This window comes from Hermetia illucens, chromosome 2, assembly GCF_905115235.1.
Source record: "Hermetia illucens chromosome 2, iHerIll2.2.curated.20191125, whole genome shotgun sequence".
Taxonomy (NCBI): domain Eukaryota; kingdom Metazoa; phylum Arthropoda; class Insecta; order Diptera; family Stratiomyidae; genus Hermetia; species Hermetia illucens.
The window spans coordinates 134268579-134287464 of record NC_051850.1 but is presented as its reverse complement, the minus strand read 5'-3'; the positions used below and the strand labels follow the sequence as shown (position 1 = coordinate 134287464).

The following is an 18886-nucleotide window of genomic DNA, read 5'->3' as shown; positions in this document are numbered from 1 at the left end:
AAACATTCAAACATCCATACTCTGATGTCGACATATGCTTAGTAAAAGTAACCACAAAAGGTGCGACTTGTCCTGCGTGTGGCACTAATAGGTCATTGAGGTAAGATGAGGTGTGGAGGTAATAATCAAATCCGTCACTTTCGTTTGGGGTATCTCGAAAATAAAAGTATCCTGAAGGGATTCTAGGGGTAGTCCCTTTATCTCAGAATACATTAACCAAACTTAAACATTACTGATACCATTAAACACAATATATGTATATAAAACTCGTGGATAATTATATTCAAAATAAAACAAACGTTACTCAGGTTAAAAAAAAATTTACATCCTTTGAGTTCATTCATCTCATAATATTTACATTTATTGTTTGTAATACATTCGAAATCAGAAATAAAAAACTAATTTCAACAAATTAATGGCTTCCCCGATCTAACATTTACTAGAAACAAAAACACATTTAGATAATAAATCTGCAGATGTAGATTTTGCTTTGGTCTGGCAGAGTTCGTTTTGAAAATAATGAGCCGCATAAAATCTGAAGTAAATTAAAGGTGAAAATAACTAGATATTTCACCAACAAGACGAAATTTATTTGAAAATTATTAATTTTCTTGTTAAGTCATAATTGCATTTCCAAGAATTCATAAAATATCTTGAAAAAGTGAACATTGCTCATCCATAAAGATTTTAAAAAGAGGAGACCGCTATATCAAATGATCGATGGTCCTAAAGATTTATAAAATTACATGTTGAAGTTATTCTTGAAAATCAGTAATTCTTCCAAAAAATTCTTTGTTATGATTGTTTGGGACTCAATATAAGCTTCTATCACGAAACAAAATGAACCTTCCGAGACATAAATCTTAACGTAACAAAGCCAAATGAACGTAATCGTCCTCTATCATTCTTTGTATTCACTTCACTTGGCATTTACTAATTCAAGGCTTCTACATGTATGCCGATGGGGGTACTCTATCCACATTGTTAAAGTGTCATTGATTGAAGGCAACTAATTCTGATAAATTATTCGCTGAAAGCTCGAAAGCTACAGCACCTTATGCACCCTGAAATGGACACATCTACGCGAGTATATCGTCAAGAAACATTTCTCACACTTAATGGGTATCCTGACACTAATAAGGAAGGGAACTCATGTAAATCTGAACTTCAAACTCAAGATATTTAGTTACTTTAGGAATATGTAGAAGGTTCACGGTTTACGAAGAAGTTAATGCAGAGGTAAGTTACTTTTATTGCAGAGAGGATGCGCTTATCTTATATGTAAAATTCAATCTAAATATCTTTCGAATAGGATGCAAAAATGGACTCGATATTCGCAAGAATATGACTCAGCAAAACTTATTATTCGACTCGATGAGAAATTAATTGGAAATTTATTTCAAAGGATAATATAGAAGTATGTAATTTATGTGCGTCCGAATAGAACGTTTATCTGCCATTTCTCCAAATTTCGTGCTTGCTCACATGATTCACTTATTTAGAACTGATTCGGGGATATTCGCAAGTCATGTTCTTGAATGTTTTCCAGTGGAATATTGTTTACCTGAATAGAATTTTTAGCTTCCTTTCTCCTTGTTTCGACTATGACTTGCAGACGGAAATCACTTCTCACCATCCGATATTTCGTTCGAATGGGTCGACGTAGTTCTAATCAACATGAACATACACAATTTTTGGGATCCTTATTCTTATTCAAAGCACTATGTATGTTAAAATAAAATCAATATCTTCGCAATAAATATAAATAATAGATATTGGACATCAGATAATTGAAATGACCAGGATTAGGAACAATTCACTTGGATTTGATATTGAGTAGACGATAAATTCTACATAATACAACAAAATTTCCAAAATGTCCTATATATGTATATGAATTTCCTATATATCTGTATATGAATATGAAAAATATTTAAGAGAATATTACGTTGGTAGCAACCAATCTGAAGTACGAATTATTAGAAATTATTAGGAGGCATTTGCTCCCAGAATTATTCAATTACATTCAATGACAGCCAATATATATGAGGTCAAATATACACTTGGAGCCCATCGAAATTGGCATAAGGTAATCCGAATTTGAAGCTCTTCTGCATCTCAACCGACTCTCGGCAGTATTTGCCTACGGTACTATAATTTCTTGGTATTGATATGAAGATAACTTTGAAGTTGAACCCACTTTGCCCCGACTAAGCTTGCATCAGCAAAACTGCCAAACCGACCCAATCTCGAACCTCACTACAATCATCCCTACCGTACTTCCCCCTGACAAAAAGAAATTTGGTGGCATGCTGTACCCTAACCTCCATAAACTTATCCTGGGTGGCATGTATTGAGCATGTAATCTAGCGCTTTCAAGCCCCGCAACTATATAGAGGATGTTCTATCCCCTTTGTTGTAAAGGGTTCCATAGCCTCCCAAAAAGAAAAATATTCAACAAGTAAATTAGGAGGCTGATCATTCTCCAGAAGACCACAAGCCATCTGTATTCAGTCTGGCTCGAAATAGATATCTCAACCGGGTGAACCGAACCCATCCAAATTTAAGTAGCTTCACTAATTCTCTTTCCCTCTCTCTTCGGCTTATTTTAGAATGGTTTCGCATAAACTTGCTTTGAATAGAAATCGAGGAAAGTTTGAAGATATAAGTTTAAATGCTAATAGCGTTCTAGTGCACAGCAACAACCTATCTGATCGATTGAGATAAGCTAAGTTTTTTTATTCTTTAGGGTTTACACCAAATATTTGGTAAGCAATGGAAGCGATTGAAGGGTTTAGATAATTGAAGTGGAACCTGCTTTCGAAATATCTTACTTCGAAGCACACTCGCAGGAACAGCCTGTATCTGCAGAAACCTACAACATGCGAAAGTAGTTCACAATGAAAAGAATTGTTATTGACACTGATTTCCCTCCATCGACGTAGCAGGGGATCTTTTTCAATGCCTTGGATCTGTTTTAAAAATTAGTTCCATTGGGCAAAGTACATTGCACAGAAGGCAATCGGGGCACTTCTTCATATCATGCTCAATTCACTAAGTCACTTCCAACCAATAAATCGACATAGCTATTGATTAAAAATTGCATTTGTTCAAAATCCCAAAACCCCAAAAGATTGAAATGAATGAGTATTGAATTTTGGAATCCACTGGAAGCATTAGTCGGGGACTAAGTTAGGGTTTAGCGCTCGCAGCATCAAGACGAGGTGCTTCATCCTAAAAGAAAAGGCACACCCTTTAAAACGTGAAAGTTTATTAAGAATTTAGGTTCCGTAATTCTGCCCTTGAAGACGAAGCTATCTCAGTTTCAATCGTATTATCGCAGATGGTAGATCCGCTGGAAAATGCGAAAGCTCAAAATCTGCTTCTTTTTCTTCAGCCTTTATCCCGTTCATAAGCGAAGTCAGCCCATCGTGATCGGTTTCGTCATTTGATTGTATCAAATGCCTGATCCAATCGCGAGGCTTTTAAATCCCCATTTACCATCGACTTCGATGTTCAGATCAATCATGGAAAGTGAATTCTCGTTGGCGCGAATTACGTGACCATACCATCGAAGACGCCTCTATCGCAGTTTTCCCACGATCGATCCCCATTTCGGATATGGTCAAAACGTATCACACCACTAGTCCAACGCAACATCTTCGTCTCCATTACGGCAAGACGCCGTTCATTCCCTTTTATAGTCGGCCAACACTCAGAACCATAGAGAGCGACAGGACGGACGATATTGCGGTAAATTTTAGGTTTGAGATGTTCGTTGATACGTCGATCACAAAAAACACTAGTTGTGGAACACTACTTCATCCCGGCTGCGTTAATGCGTAAAGCAATTTCATAACACAGTTCTCCACTGGTTGACAGCATTAACCCGAGATATTTAAATCGCTCAGTTCTGGGCAGGTCGCTAACGCGGACAGTGATTGTGCCTGTTTCGTGTCGGGTCACAACTCTTCGTTTTCTTTTAGCTCAAATATGACCTGATGGGTTCGGTAATTTAATTCGTTTTATAGCTTCCTCGACATCATTCGTGCTGACAAGTTGAATTGCTCCAAACGTCCGCAGTGCTTCTGGAAGTACAGGATGACAAATTTTTCCGTCGAAATTTTCTTGAAATATTCCCACCATCTATCCGTCTCGCCTTGTCGGACGGTAAGCCAAATACTGTTCTTATGATTAACGCAAGTCGATACAAATCTCTCTCTGACCATCGAGTTTCTTGTATAGCGTAGATATCAATACGACTTTTCCGAAGCGCTTTTAGTATTTAATAAATTATATTTTATTTAAACTTAATTTTATTTAAAAAAAACAAAATTCTATTCAATACATTTCATAAAATTCTTTTAAAATTCAAATCGTAAGCGGAGTGCGGATGTCGATTTTTGGGGTAGTTCTCAGTAGTAGGTCGAAGTTCAACTATTAATTTGTTTTTATATGACATTCTGCCGTCCACTCATGGCACTCTGCTTTCCACTCCTGAGGCGAGGTCTAAACTAAGTAGGGAGCGCCGGTGGCGTCATCTTTCCACTCGCATTCGCAACATTCAAAATAAATTTCGAATGCCGCGAATCCTGCCACGCCACAAGCTCTTGCGACTTCCTGGGTCTTTTCAGTGAGCGTGCCAATATTTAGTGTGTATTTGATGACACTCAGACAGACAGTTTTACTCAGACTAATTTACTTACGTCCCTGTCAGGAGCTGAGTGGTTAGAGCGTAAAGCTGGCGTACGGAAGGTCGCGGTTCAAACCTCACTTGGGATTTGTATCATGATTTCACATTGGATACCAGTCGGCTCAGCTATGAATGAGTACCTGAGTCAAATCAGGGTAATGATCTCGAGCGCAATGCTGACCACATTGCCTCCTATAGAGTACTGTAATCCTGTAATGTACCGTTACGATCATGAATGAAGTGCTCTAACACACTTCAAGGCCCTAATTCAATTGGATTGTTGCGCTAACGATTATTATTATTATTAATTTACTTGCGCTTTGACGCCGTTCATGTGTCAAGAACCCTTGCCTATTTCTCGAGAGGACTCGAGGCTTAGGATCAACACAATCATTTTGTTTTTAACCACATTGGATGCATTTTTTTGGTCGGGCTCTCGCGGGGCCTATCAACGAGAGAGATCAGGTCGGATCTAGTACATAATCCTTAATCTCAGCACTTTATTTTTGTTTTACTGAGGATAGTACAAAGTACGGTATGTTTGCCTGAGCTTATTTTCATATACCCTAGCAGTCTAGCAAAAGTAAAAAAGGGAAAAAACAATCCGAAAAACGATTAACGACCTTCAGCAGGGTCGGAAGCCAATACTAGCATATTATAAAATTTGTAATGCGGGTCTGCATACCCCGCGAACTAGGCCTGTCTAACCACAGCCGCGCACATGACGATATAGTACCGTGCGAAAAAGGCATTTTCTTTAGGGTTAATTTTTTTTTAAACATTTTTTCTTTCATTGGCAATGTAATATAACCAAGAAATTTGAAAAAGAAAATCTTGGGTCTAGCTAGGCAAACATAGGGTTGAGGTTTGCCCAGCCAACGTTTTAATAAGCCTATTCAATGGGATCAAAAAGCAGGAAATTACTCACAGCCGAAATGGTTCCACGAATTCTGCTATAAACGACTTCGCAATGGATAGAGACACCAGAAAATCGAAAGTTGCTAAAGATAGTATCTGCGCGAATCGTGGTACGTGTGGTAGTACTCCACAAGAGGCAGAACACCTATTCTTCCGGATTTTTAAAAAAATTTGCAGCTCAAATCTCATTTGCATATATGGTTAACATTTACCGTCTACGCGTCAATGTTTGCGGTTACCCGATATGCGCTTCAGGTTCCACAGGACTCCGCGAGAGGCTTGCACTATTTCTCTATTGTTCTGCACCATAACGTCATTGCGAGAGTCGATTCCACTGCATTGTGTAGCCAAGAATCCAATTGTCGTTAATGCGTCCGACAACATGCAGTTCACAAACACCATCAGTGGAAACCACGCTTCCTAGATAAACAAATTAATTGACGCCTCCGATGCTCTACCCATTAACGCAAAAGAAGAGGAAGAATAATACGATGACCCGTTTGACATAACACCCTTGGTTTCGTTGGTGTTTATCTTCAGTCCAACTCTACTTGTCTATCTTTCCAAATCCAGAGCTGTTTGGCCAAGGTCTATGAGTCGGTGAGAGAGCAAACATCATCAACGTAGTTGGGGTATCTGAGGAAATATGTCAAAGTTTAGTGAACTGCTCCACCTGCTCTTTGATGCGTTCCTGGATTATTTTAGCCATCATCCTTGCGACGGCAAGGATCTGCTCACGTAGATATTTCTGCAATTGTTACACTTAAAACGGGTGCCCTTCTTTGGAGTCTTAACGATAATCACCTTTTTTCACTCTCTCGAATCTCCAAGATTTCCGTATGACTGGAAGTACCAAATTTACAGTATCTGCACGGGGCTGCGATGAATAACTCCGCGCGGAGACTGTCAAACCCAGCGGCTTTATACCATTTGAATGAATTGATAGCCAAAATGATTTCTCTTCTGCTTGGAGGAACAGTCTTCATCCACAAGAGGGGGAACTTAGCGTGATATGGTTAAGAAACGTGGTGAAATGTTCCTACCATTTCTTCAGGTGCTCGTCGTCGTGGATGAGGAGTCGACCGTTAATAACCTTCACAGGACCATCGAAAGATTTGCAACCACATGCAATCTTTTTCGTGATGCGGTATACAATTTTCAAATCATTGTTTTCTATGCATCTTCCGCTTCCCTGACCAACCATTTTGTCACAGTGCACACCACGTTGACCTTCTCGAGATTTCGCTCGCAGTCGTAGTTCGAATGCGTCACGCCGCTATCACTCGCAGTGGTCAATAGAGTCTGCAACCTTTCCGTTCATCGTTAGGTTTTCGCCCCTTAGAGGCATGTTCGACGACCTGCGTAGCACCTGAGAAAGGAGCATTTTTGATAGCGGCCCAATGTTCATCGATATCCTCGGACGGGTTACTCAGTCTATCGGCTGGCCGATCAGCATGGGAGTTGGTTCATACAAGCCGTCGATGTTGAACTTACAGATAACAAATCCCTTTCGAGGTCGATGTTAGCGCCTCTCTTGTTACACATATCCAGGAGGCAACTCCTAAATCTATAGTAAAACAATCCATATAATCTTCATAAAACCTAGCACTAGTTGAATCCATTAAGCAAGTCATCAAACCTGGGAAGCGGCCTGCGAAGGGTGGTGAAAGGGGGGATTCCCCCCGGGCATGGAAAAAAATCAATAGAAAAGGGGATAATACAGAGACCAGGATCATTTTCACTTTAGACCCGTATAATTTTCATCCCGGACCCGGATTTTCTCTCTACGGCTCAGCTTGGGATTACTAAAAGTTATAGGATCCCTTCATCGAAGCTTCTTAATACAGTTTTCTTTATTTTGTACTGTACTACTCTATACGGCAACTAAACAATGTTACCATCGAAATCGCAGGTCTTAGGAGCAAAAGTTAATATGATAGGTTCAAGGTTTCATTGTTTCGTATGTAAGCCACTCACAAAGTTGTATTATACATTACTTCAATTGCAAAAAGGACCTTATCCGTAAATTGTGGGGCACCGGTAATGTTTAACATCAAAGTGCAACTTCTTTGGCAGTTAATATTTTGGAGAAAACAGAGGATTATTTCTGCGTCTAAATTCCAAATCCAGAGAGGGAGGATAACATTTTTTTCCAGGAACACTCCAAAGCTGGAGGATTATAAGAATAGAATAAAATAATATAGATTTCTGGGCCTCATATAACTATGGTCTTCCCTTATCCCAATTCATGATTGTGGAAGCTACAAAGTACGCGAGACAGTCATTCACCCGGACTCAAACCGGTTTGACTCAGAGGGACATTTTTCAACCAAAATACAAATGGGGTAACTACCATCGAGAGTAATTAGTAATTTCCAAGTAGGGCGGTCCTAGCTCTACTTTAATATTGAATAACATCAATTAGCAACACAATGTGAAACTCTGAACCAAATAATATGCACAGATGCTGGAAAACAACACACAAAACCAAAAATCCAATCAGTGTGGCTCCATAAATCCAAAAGAGCAAGATCCATCGTGAATTCAATTTAAAGTGCGATGACACACAATTTAAGAATGTCGGCTGTGTCTCTTGGTTAGATCCCAGCGATAGCTTACATGCATTATAAGAACATAACACTTAATTTCAAGCTCGTGCGTTGCGTTTATAGATTTTCTAGCGTTTATCTCCCAACAGAACTTGAGATAAAAGATCTTTCCATTTGATTCTGAAGAGCATCATGTAAATATGTTGCTACAAAAAAGGTCATTTTCGAAGCAGCTGCACTTCGACCGGCCACCTTCACATAACGCGATCATCGTTAAGTGGATGGGTCATCGAAATGCTGTCTCCATGACGACAAGAAACACATATACAATCCGCTGCGGAAGACGTCATCGTAGCAAACGAGCCACCACCTGATGGACACAGGTAAAGGTGGTACCAATGGTTATAGGAGTCGGAAGATAAAGAAACCGAAAATCGAAAAAGAAAAACAAGAAAGTTTACAAAAAAAGCAACATACAACATATGGGGGCTGCTTCACGGACGGTGGACATTTAAATCTGACAACATGGTCTCCCCATGGTCTCCATGTAGACCATGAGGATGTGAGCGCCCTTACAGAAAACCCGTTTTTCGGACAACCATACTCAGAATTCAGATCTCGTTTATAGTTTTATTGGACACGAGGATTTTAGGAAGCAATACATGGAAGTGTAGAGAGTTTTTAGGTGTGTACATATGGCTTAGTTTTGTCTTATGAGGCAAGACGAAATTGAGGAGCTTATGTCGGAAATTCTTCTTTTAGGGGTCGAACAAAATTCATAAATTGATAGCAGGCATGAATTGACGAAATGTTTGGATAGTTGTTAGTGAAAAAAAAAATAGAAGCCTTTTATAAATAGGACGAACGTGGTGTCATCTTCATTTAAGACTTTTGGCAACCTAGATCTTGCAATATATAGAAGCTCATAAATTCAAAAATATATCGCTATTGGCGGAATCTCTCATGTCCAAAATTCGTACAAACTTTGTAGTATGTCTCATACATATACACTCAATGAACATGTTTTTTATTGATAAAATTATTGGAGGAAGTAAGGAAGAACTGCAACTGCATGTTCAATCAACGGCTGCTTGCAGGTATTAGTGTTCTATTCTTAGTCACAAAATGCAGACAGTGGTGATCGTTGATTGCTTCACTACCGTCCATCCATTTCCATGAAGCCGCAAGCCGAACAGCGCAGGCGCATCTAGACTGGACATTCTCCACCAATGCACCACTAAAATTGATCTTGTGTGGTTCTAGTTGTTGATGATGATGAGGGAAACTCGGATGATCGACAAATGTGCTGGCATGCACGCAAGTCACGATTCACATAATGGCTCAGCAGCATAAACCAGTCAAACCACAATGAAGAAACCCCTAACCATGATCCCAAGAGGGGTCCAAAGAACATCGCAGCTTCAAGTACTTGGAGGACTTCATAACAACATCCGAGACAAAGCCGCTGTTTTTCAATAGAAATAATAATGTGGACTAGGTCTTCGCCTCCATCGCGATCTTTGCTACACACATACACCCATTCAGCCCCACAGAGCAGGTTCTTTTCCCTGAGCTGGGAGCCACGGTATCCACAATATCCATATGCCAATCCCCTATGCACACGGTATAATACAATATACAAAATTCACACTTCGTAGACATATCGCGATGCACGAGGCTTGGGATCTGCGTTATTTTTAGTTCAGCGAACGCAAATCTTAGCACGGAAATAATGAAAAATAGAAAAAATACCGGCGCCGCCGACTTTGAAGACGCTCTGATGAGTAAATTAATTTTCTTTGGGGCCTCGCTTAGCCAAGTAAGATGGCTAATATTTCCACAAAAGAAAAGCTGGATTTTCGGTGGCATGCGTTTCTCCGAAATGAAAAGGAAAACGCCAGTACCGCAAGGAGAGGGAGGAAAGAACAGACGTTACGCAGAAGACTGTTGCAACATATTGTAAATTTACTATAAATTATATAAAAATTCCATGTGTGTTTTTATAATTCGTAATTTACAACAGAAATAAAAATAGAGATTTCCGTAAACGTGATACTGATTGGATGTTTCGGTTCAATTGATACAGTAGAGGGTTCTTGATATAACCGGTCTACATACGTTGTCTATTGGGTCCAGTGATATGTTTACTTCCTTACATTAGAGTTAGTAATATAAATTCGAGAAGTTATGAACTAAAAAATAAAAGCAAAAGAAAATTAAAGCCAAATGAATTTAAAATTTCAAAGAAATAAGAAACGAAACATACTTTGTTTGTTGAACTTCGAGCGGCTAAGCTCTCCTTCCACTCACAACATTTTCTAAACGCAAAACACCACCATCACACAATTTCTCATTTTACAATAAACATTTTTGCTGCTTTTATTTCAATTTTTCCTGAATAATTTCACTTCCAACACTATCCCCGAAAAAAATTCGATCGAAACACTAAAACCTAATATTTATCTCAGTCGATATTTCAACATAAACCAATTCATTCAACCAAATAATTGAGACCCTTTTTCGCCGGTCACCAGACAATAGGAATTTTCATTCATTTCAATATTCGTAACGGACAAGAAAAAAAAGTACACGCGACACTGTGCACCCACTACGGACAAACAACGCCGACCAACTGACAATCAACTGATTTTCAAATGAAAATTCGAAACAAAACCCGTCACTGCTTGTGTATTGTCGTATCTATACATTCATTCATAGCACACTAATCCAAAGCTTGACCAATCAACTATATGGCCGCAACGTGTTCAGTACTGTTGGTATGGTGGTGTCAGTGAGGAGCATGTGCTCCAAAGCTCCCCCAGTGTGACAGAAAAGCGCGCCAAAGCGGAGAAATTTGCTGCTTTGCAGACGTTACTTGGATACGCTTCAACACACAAAACTAAACAAAAGTGATTCGTGTTTTGACAGCTTGCAGACTCCGTAAAAATGCCGGTTATAATTGTGGAGAAGCTTTTCATTTGTATTTGTGTTTACTTGGTGCAGAAATGCCCGTTTTGTTTTGGTCTGTCTTCATGGTTGCATTGAGCTTCGATTGACGCTTTATTTCTACATATGTGGATATATGCAATTGCAATTCGGCATTTAGCGCTTTACATCTACTTGCGATAACTTCCGGTTCCATACATTCAAAGGTGTGCTGCAGCTTTACTTCCGTTACTTACCTTCTCATGTACACGCCCGCATTGCGCGATAAAAGTAAACTAAGAAGGATGGAATTTAAACACTTTCGCTATGAATGGCTTCGAGGTCCTTTCTAAAATCAAACCTCGAAACAATATGGAACAATATGAAATCAAAACTAATCGTTCGCTTGACAATCCAATTGGATCTGCCCCTTGGAGCATGTTAGAGCACTTCATTCATCTACCGGACATTTGGGGACTATCATCTTCCCATATTGGTTGGGTTCAAATCACTCCTTAAGATTGTAGTTCTACCTTGTTAGGAAAAGCCACACATCACTTTGAGCGTCTTTATTCGGAATACCGGAGAGAACTAGAAATTGTGCTTCAGTGAGTGGTGATGTTAAAATACCGGAAAATTGTTCGTCTAATGAAAATTCTTCCTTTTCACGAACTTCAGACATGTTAGCCACTATATGACACTTTGGAGAGCTTAATTAAATTGCAAATTACTTTAAATCCACTAAAGGCAAAAATACACTCATTACATAGAGACGGGACATAATTTTCTTTTTATTTTCTTAAACTGACATTTCTCAACTTATCAATATTCATATTTACAATTCAAAAATTAATTAATCATAGCCTGCTCCGCCACGGAGAACACCGATGGTGGCCACTGTCGATTTCGAATGTTGTTAACCCCGCTGCGCCGCATCACTCCGCCCCCAGATGAAACCTAAGGGTTTCAGCGACCGAACCCGGGACTACCCATCATACGGCAAAGCGAACGCGACCTTAATTTGAGGCGCACACGGGCTTCAGCCTGGATAAGGAGACAGTCTTTTTCTGTCTCCCGATCTCGAACTGGAAGAAATGTTCTCCACGCTCGAGAACACGGTATGGGACTTCGTATGGAGGCTGTAGCGGCTTCCGGACGGCGTCCGTCCTGACCAGGACGTGCGTGCACGTGTCCAGCTCCCTGGACGCGCAGGCAGGTGCGAACGAGTGTTGTGCGGGAGGTGTGGCTTTTATGTGGCGGAGGTTGTCTTTCAACGGACGCAGCAATCTCGAATCTGTGAGACCCGATCTCTTGTCGAAGACCGGATCACTTGGGAGTTTCGGGTTTTCCCCATATTCCAGCTCTGCGGGGCTGGCAGCAAATTCCTCTCGGCGGGTTGTTCCAAGGCCGAGTAGGACGAGAGGCAAAACTTGAGTCCAGGACGGATCGTCGCGGGCCATGATGGCGGGTTTCAGCGTCCGGTGCCAACGTTCAAGCATCCCATTGGATTGCGGGTGATATGCCGTAGTTCGCTGGCGTTTGAAACCCAGGAGTTTGCCTAACTCAGAAAAAAGGGTGGACTCAAATTGCATTCTCTGGTCAATGATGACCACTGCAGGGACGCCAAAGCGAGGGATGCACTCTCGACAGAGGGATTCGGCCAAAGATTGCGCCGTAATGTCTTTCAGAGGTATTGCCTCAGGCCACTGCGTAAACCTGTCGATGATTGTAAGGTAATCCTTGTAACCGTGCGAGTCTCTCAGAGGTCCTACTATGTCGAGGTGTATGGTGTGCAACCACTTGGTTGTGCGGGGGAATGAGCCCACTTCTTTCCTTACATGCCTGGTGACTTTACATTTTTGGCATGCGATGCACTCACTGGCCCAGGAGTTGACATCCTTGTTCATGGAGGGCCAGAAGTATTTCTCGGTGACTAGCCGATTTGTCGTTTTGATGCCTGGATGCGCTAAGTCGTGAACCGCGTGGAACACTCCCTTGCGAAAGGTGGCCGGAATGTATGGCGGGGGACCCTTTTCCTAAACTTCGCAGCATAGAAAGAGGTTCGAGCCGAGAATGGGCAACTCCCGAAATTTGTATTTGGAGTTGGATTTGAGGCTCTGAAGTACTGCGTCATCCTCCTGCGCCTTGGCAATAGCCGAGAAGTCGAGTGCAGCGGGGATGTTAACCTCGGAGGCACGTGACAAAACGTCAGCAACTATGTTGTCCTTGCCGGACACGTGCTGGATGTCTGACGTAAACTGGCTTATAAAGCTCAGGTGTCGAAGCTGACGAGGCGACGCTTTGTGGAGCTTTTGTTGCAAAGCATATATGAGAGGCTTATCGTCCGTGAACACTGTGAACGGTCTGCCTTCAAGGGAGAGGCGGAAGTACTTAATGCTCATGTACGCGGCGAGCAGCTCTCGATCGTAAGTGCTGTAGTTCCGTTGAGCGGGTTTTAACTGTCTGGAGAAAAAGCTCAACGGCTGCCAGACTTGGTTCACCTTTTGGTGAAGAGCAGCACCTACTGCGATGTCAGAGGCATCAACAAAAACGGCTAGGGGTGCATCTTGTCGAGGAAATGCCAAGAGTGTAGCATCAGCCAGTTACTGTTGGGATTTATCGAACGCACGGACAGCCTCTTCAGACCACACAATCTCTCGTGTGTCCATTGTTTTGGGACCAGACAAGTACGCGTTCAAAACGGACTAGTGTTGGGCGGCCTTGAGCAGGAAACGACGATAGAAGTTTAGCATGCCCAAGAACCTCCGCAAATCCTGCTTGCACCTTGTCTGGGTCAGGCTGTATTCCGTCAGGGGAAATGAAATGAATGGCCGAGGAATCTCACCTGTGTCTGTAGGAACTTGCATTTTTCAACGTTTAGGACTAAACCGACTTCAAGGAGACGTTGAAAAATGCACTCGAGATAGGCTAAGTACTCAGACTCTATGGAAGAAGCGACCAAAACATCATTCAAATATACGAAACAGAAATCGAGGTTTCGCAGGACAGGGAGAGGGATTTGATGATAAGCCTTTGTTAAATCCAAGGTCGAAAAGATGCGGCAATTCTCGAAGTGATGCGCAAAGTCGTGGATAAGTGGCATAGGATATCGTTCTGGAACAGTCTGCGCGTTTAGCCTTCTGTAATTCCCACATGCGCGCCATTCGCCATTTGACTTAGGGACCCTATGGAGTGGAGAAGACCAACAGCTGTCCGAAGGTCTGCAGATACCATGTTACATAAGTTGCTCAAACCCTTTCCGTGCAATCGCCAGCTTATGGGGTGGTAGAGAACGCACCTTCGAGAAGATCGGGGAACCAGTGGTGTTAATGTGGTACTGTATATTGTGCTTCACTGGTTTAGAGAGACAACACTTGGTTACTACCAGATTACTTCTGGCTGAGCTTTTGGAGAAATGGCCGAACACGAGAGTCGGTCATGTGTTCTAAAAGTACGGAAAGATTGTTACTTGGGTGAGATGTCATTTGGCTCGACGAATTAAAGTTGGTCGTGGCATCTAAAAGAGACCTGTTTTGCAAGTCCGTCAGCAACCCATAGTGACACAAGAATCTGCGCCTAGTATGAGGAAGCCGACATCCGCCAGGATGAATCGCCACGAAAACGTCCTACGCAAGAAAAGATTCACGTCCACTTGCCTATACTCGTATGTGTTAATTCGGGAGGAATTTGCTACCGCCAGTTTCAATGGTTGCGGAAAAAGCAGATGATGACCATCTGTCAATCGAATTAACAACATTCGAAATAAATTTCGAATGTTATTAACCCCGCTGAGCCACAAGATCGAAATATGTTATTCAGAAAAAAGTCAGGAATAATTGTGCCGAGGATCAATGTCGGTAATAGCGAAATATAACACCTTATTGGCTTAGGTATATAAACTAATAGTCTAACTGCTGATGTGCACGGCAATTACATTGTGATGAATAATACTCTGAACCTCGAGCTCATAGGAGAGCACTTTAAGTCGGTGCGTCGGCCAAAAACGGACTTACGACCAACGCGACTATCGGAAATCGTGGAGGGAGATGTCTATAATTTCACAAGCAACCTAAACGGTCCTACAGTTCCCCCGTTCAGTGCTTCAGGCTCTGTTGGCAGCCAACAACCGTGCGCGGATTCCATTATCATAACTGTTATCCGTTGCGGCTTCCGTCCCTAGATAGGAGAAATTTTTAACGGTCTCAAAGTTGTATTCTCTTATCTCTATTGTTTTCGTTTGACCAGTGCAATTCAATGTTGTTGGTTCTTTGGTTTTTGGCACTGACATTGCCATCATGTACTTCGTCTTGCCTTCAATAATGTGGAGCCCAAGATCTCTCGCCGCCTGCTGGATCTGGATGAAGGTAGACTGTACATCTCAGGTTGTTCTTGTCATAAAGTCAATATCGTCAGGTGGACTTGAAGAGAAGGATGCCTTTCACATTCATATCTGCATCGCGAATTACTTTCTCCAGGGCAAGGTTAAAGAGAACGCATGATGGGGCAACCCCTTGTCTTAGACCGTGTTGATGCTGAATGGTCTCGAGAGTGATGCTGGCTTTATCTGGCCTCGCACATTGGTCAGGGTCAGTCTAGTCAGTCTTACCAATTTCGTTGGAATACCGAACTCTCTCATGGCGGTGTACAGTTTTACCCTAGCTCTGCCATCATAGGCGTCTTTAAAAACAATGAAGAGATGGTGCAACTGATGGCCATATTCCAGTAGATTTTCACCGGCGGATAGAAAATGTGATCTGTTGCTTATTTGCCTGGAGTGCAGCCTCCTTGGTATGGACCGATAATGTTCTGGGCGTGTAATACCTCTATAATTGCTGCTCTGTGTGATATCCCCCTTTTTATGTATGGGACACCTAATGCCTCGTTGCCAGTCGTCAGGCATTGTGTCCCACACCTTGAGCATCAATTGAACGTTTATGATGCCTATATTTCTAAATTTGCCTCAGAAGCACAACACGGGAGCTTTTGGCTTATATTTTCAAAGCCGATAACACCAGGTTTCATTTTTTGGCTGACTAAGAAACCTACTCCGAGCACATGGTTTACTGGATCGTCGCTATAATATAATATGGCTCTTCTCCAGGAAACCGCTTCCTGTCCAGCGCATCTCTTACAGCGTTCTTACATCAGCCCTGTACAGAGTATTAGGTAGCTGCTGAGCAGCATTTGGCCTGTATATGGAACGCACGTTCCATGAGAAAATGCGCAAATCGTTATTCCGTTGTCGTTGCCGGGTTCGTCGTTCATCCTGTCGCAGGCTCCTTCTGTGGCTTCGTAACTTTGTTTTTCGATACAGGGTTGTCAGCCCTACTCAACCCCCAACCTAGAGGACCAGTTGATACAATTTGTATCGTTTTTAAGCGCGTTAGACACGCCTTCATCCTTCTCCGTCTGCAGTTTTGAATTAAGAAAGGACTCCCAGCGGTCACTACGTGGAGGTGGAGATAGAGTTTGGTAGTAGAGCTTTTGGGCCAGCACACGTTTCCCAGGTTTTATGCTCCATCGTGGGTACCAATCCACGTTTCACCCTGGGACCTATACTATCGTTTGACTACCGTAATCTCATACCGATTGGTAATCTGCTTGATTACTTTAGCTGAATTCCGTTTGAAGTTCACAACGCTTGCATTCGCACTTCGCCCGCGACGACCCATGTCCGTTGGTGGGTCATTAGTTCAAAAATATTGAGACGAAATGTCAAACCAGGAATTTATTCTTTTCGATACCCAAAAGGACGAGATTGCTAAGATGAGGACTAAACATTAAACCACATCACATACAAAATAGATACAAATGTACCTCCTCAAAACTCTATTTTGACAGTTGAATGCTCGCAAAGCTTTCAAACCTTTGTTTCAAGTCGAATTGGTAATGGTTCCAACTCAGGAAGAACGAAACCAACCCAATATACAAGCAGCTACGTGTACTACATCGCAATATCTCAACTGCCAAACATTTTGTCACATTAAAACGTATTGCTCACTCCCAATTGTCTGCGTCGTTCGCAGCGATTTACACAAGACTAATGAAAGTGAAACTAATAAGAAAGATCCCAATGTGAAGAAATTCAGTAACTGTGGAAACAAACAGGGGCTGCCCCGTGTACACAGATATCCGACGAACCCTCTTTCAACCACTTAGGCCGCAACTAATTGCAGCCAATAACAATTTACAATCACTCATACCGAATACGCAGCAACTTCCTACTGCTGCCCAACAAAGACAGACGTTTGCTAGCATTGCTACAGTAGTCACTCCATAAGCACCAAACCCAGCTGGAGCTGGAAATCTAGAAAATATTATGTTGGATCTTGTTCTAACGATGAATCAATTTGCTTCTAGTATACAAAATATGATGCAACAAATTATGAGAAACCTGAGGATTATGTACGTTGCAAACTCAGCTTTGGCAAAAATGAAAACGGCCAAAATATGCAGTCGGAATGCGAACGGCGTTATTCACCACAAGCTGGAACTCCTGAACCATAAAATTGACATTATGTTTTTACCTGAAAGCCAATTGACAGAAAACAAAGTTACAAATTTTACGACACTAAACATTCGAAGGAGAAGAGCACGAAGGTACTGGTATGCTTATATAAGAGCAAGTAAAGCATCATGCCCTTGAAGATCATCGAAAAAAACATTCAAACAACTTCAATTCGTATAGAGGAATGGGATGAGCGTATTACGATAGCAGCAGTCTATTGTCAGCAAGGTACACCATGACCAGCATCGACTTCTTTAAAACCCTCGGTACTATATTTATTACAGTAGTGTGGGGGCTCACAATTAATAAGAAGATCCAGCAAAAGTGTTATCTCACCCATCTTATGAGCTAGATTCTGATCACTCATCGGTCATCTTATCTTACGCTTATACTCAGATTTCAGCGGAAATACCTCTACACCTAACAACAACAAAAAAAATGGCTTCAATACCGAAAATATGTAGGTCCCCATATAAACAGTAGTGTGCCACTTAAAACGGAAGACGACTAAAATGTGACTGGCAGACAACTCGCTCTCCGAGCTTAAAAAGACAACTGACAGCAGCGGTTCAATACCTCTCTCGACGATTAGGCAGATACCTTGTCATGGTGAGAAAGCTCAGTAAGAACGATCCTCCAGAAAACCAAAGGTGACACCTGAAGCTAAGTGATAATCAAAATCAAGCTAAGGTGTGATTACCATGCCGAGAGCTAAATGGTTACAAGGGCTAAGATGTTACCATGAACGGTGCACTTTGGGTACCAGGCGACCCCATTTTTAACTCGCCTTGTCTCGGTAAAAATGTGCTGTCCGCAGATCGACTTATTTTCCATGGTAAAAGAAAGGCGAGGCGGTGCCTGCTGGAGGCAAAATCTTACACTGCATCTGTCTCCGAAGAGCAAACAACCTCCAGACGAATTGTCTTCAGGCAAAACAATGCATACGGGCATAAAGCCTTCGGGCAAAACACAACACCCGGTTGTGTCGATGTGGAAGGGGCAGAATCGTCCGGGCATGTGCGTCCAAGCGGTGGAAGGTATTGAGTGGCAGTGGTACACTGATGGATCCCTTACAACTGAGGGAGTGTGGCCCGGAGTCATTGGTCCAAAGAAAGTGCATATATAGATGTGCCTCCTTTAATCTCCCAAGAAACTATACCGGGCATTTGGTGTCCTACTTCAAGCACAACTAATAACTTCCTATCCCCTATACCTTAATAAGGAAATCCAGACATCGCGGCTTCGCCCCGAGATCCACCAAGTCGATATCCCTAAAAGCTGTCTGGCGTTCTG

At 41.9% G+C, this 18886-nt stretch overlaps 1 protein-coding gene across 2 annotated transcripts in view; it reads right to left on the bottom strand.

The window, feature by feature from the left end:
* The window catches only part of LOC119647418 (capon-like protein), a 389473-nt gene extending 378653 nt beyond the window's left edge, over nucleotides 1–10820 (bottom strand). For both annotated transcript variants that reach the window (XM_038048308.1, XM_038048306.1), the window contains exon 1: nucleotides 10427–10820. The gene's annotated coding sequence lies outside the window, so the exon portion shown is untranslated. The remainder of the gene's footprint in view (nucleotides 1–10426) is intronic.
* Nucleotides 10821–18886: the final 8066 nt, after the last annotated feature.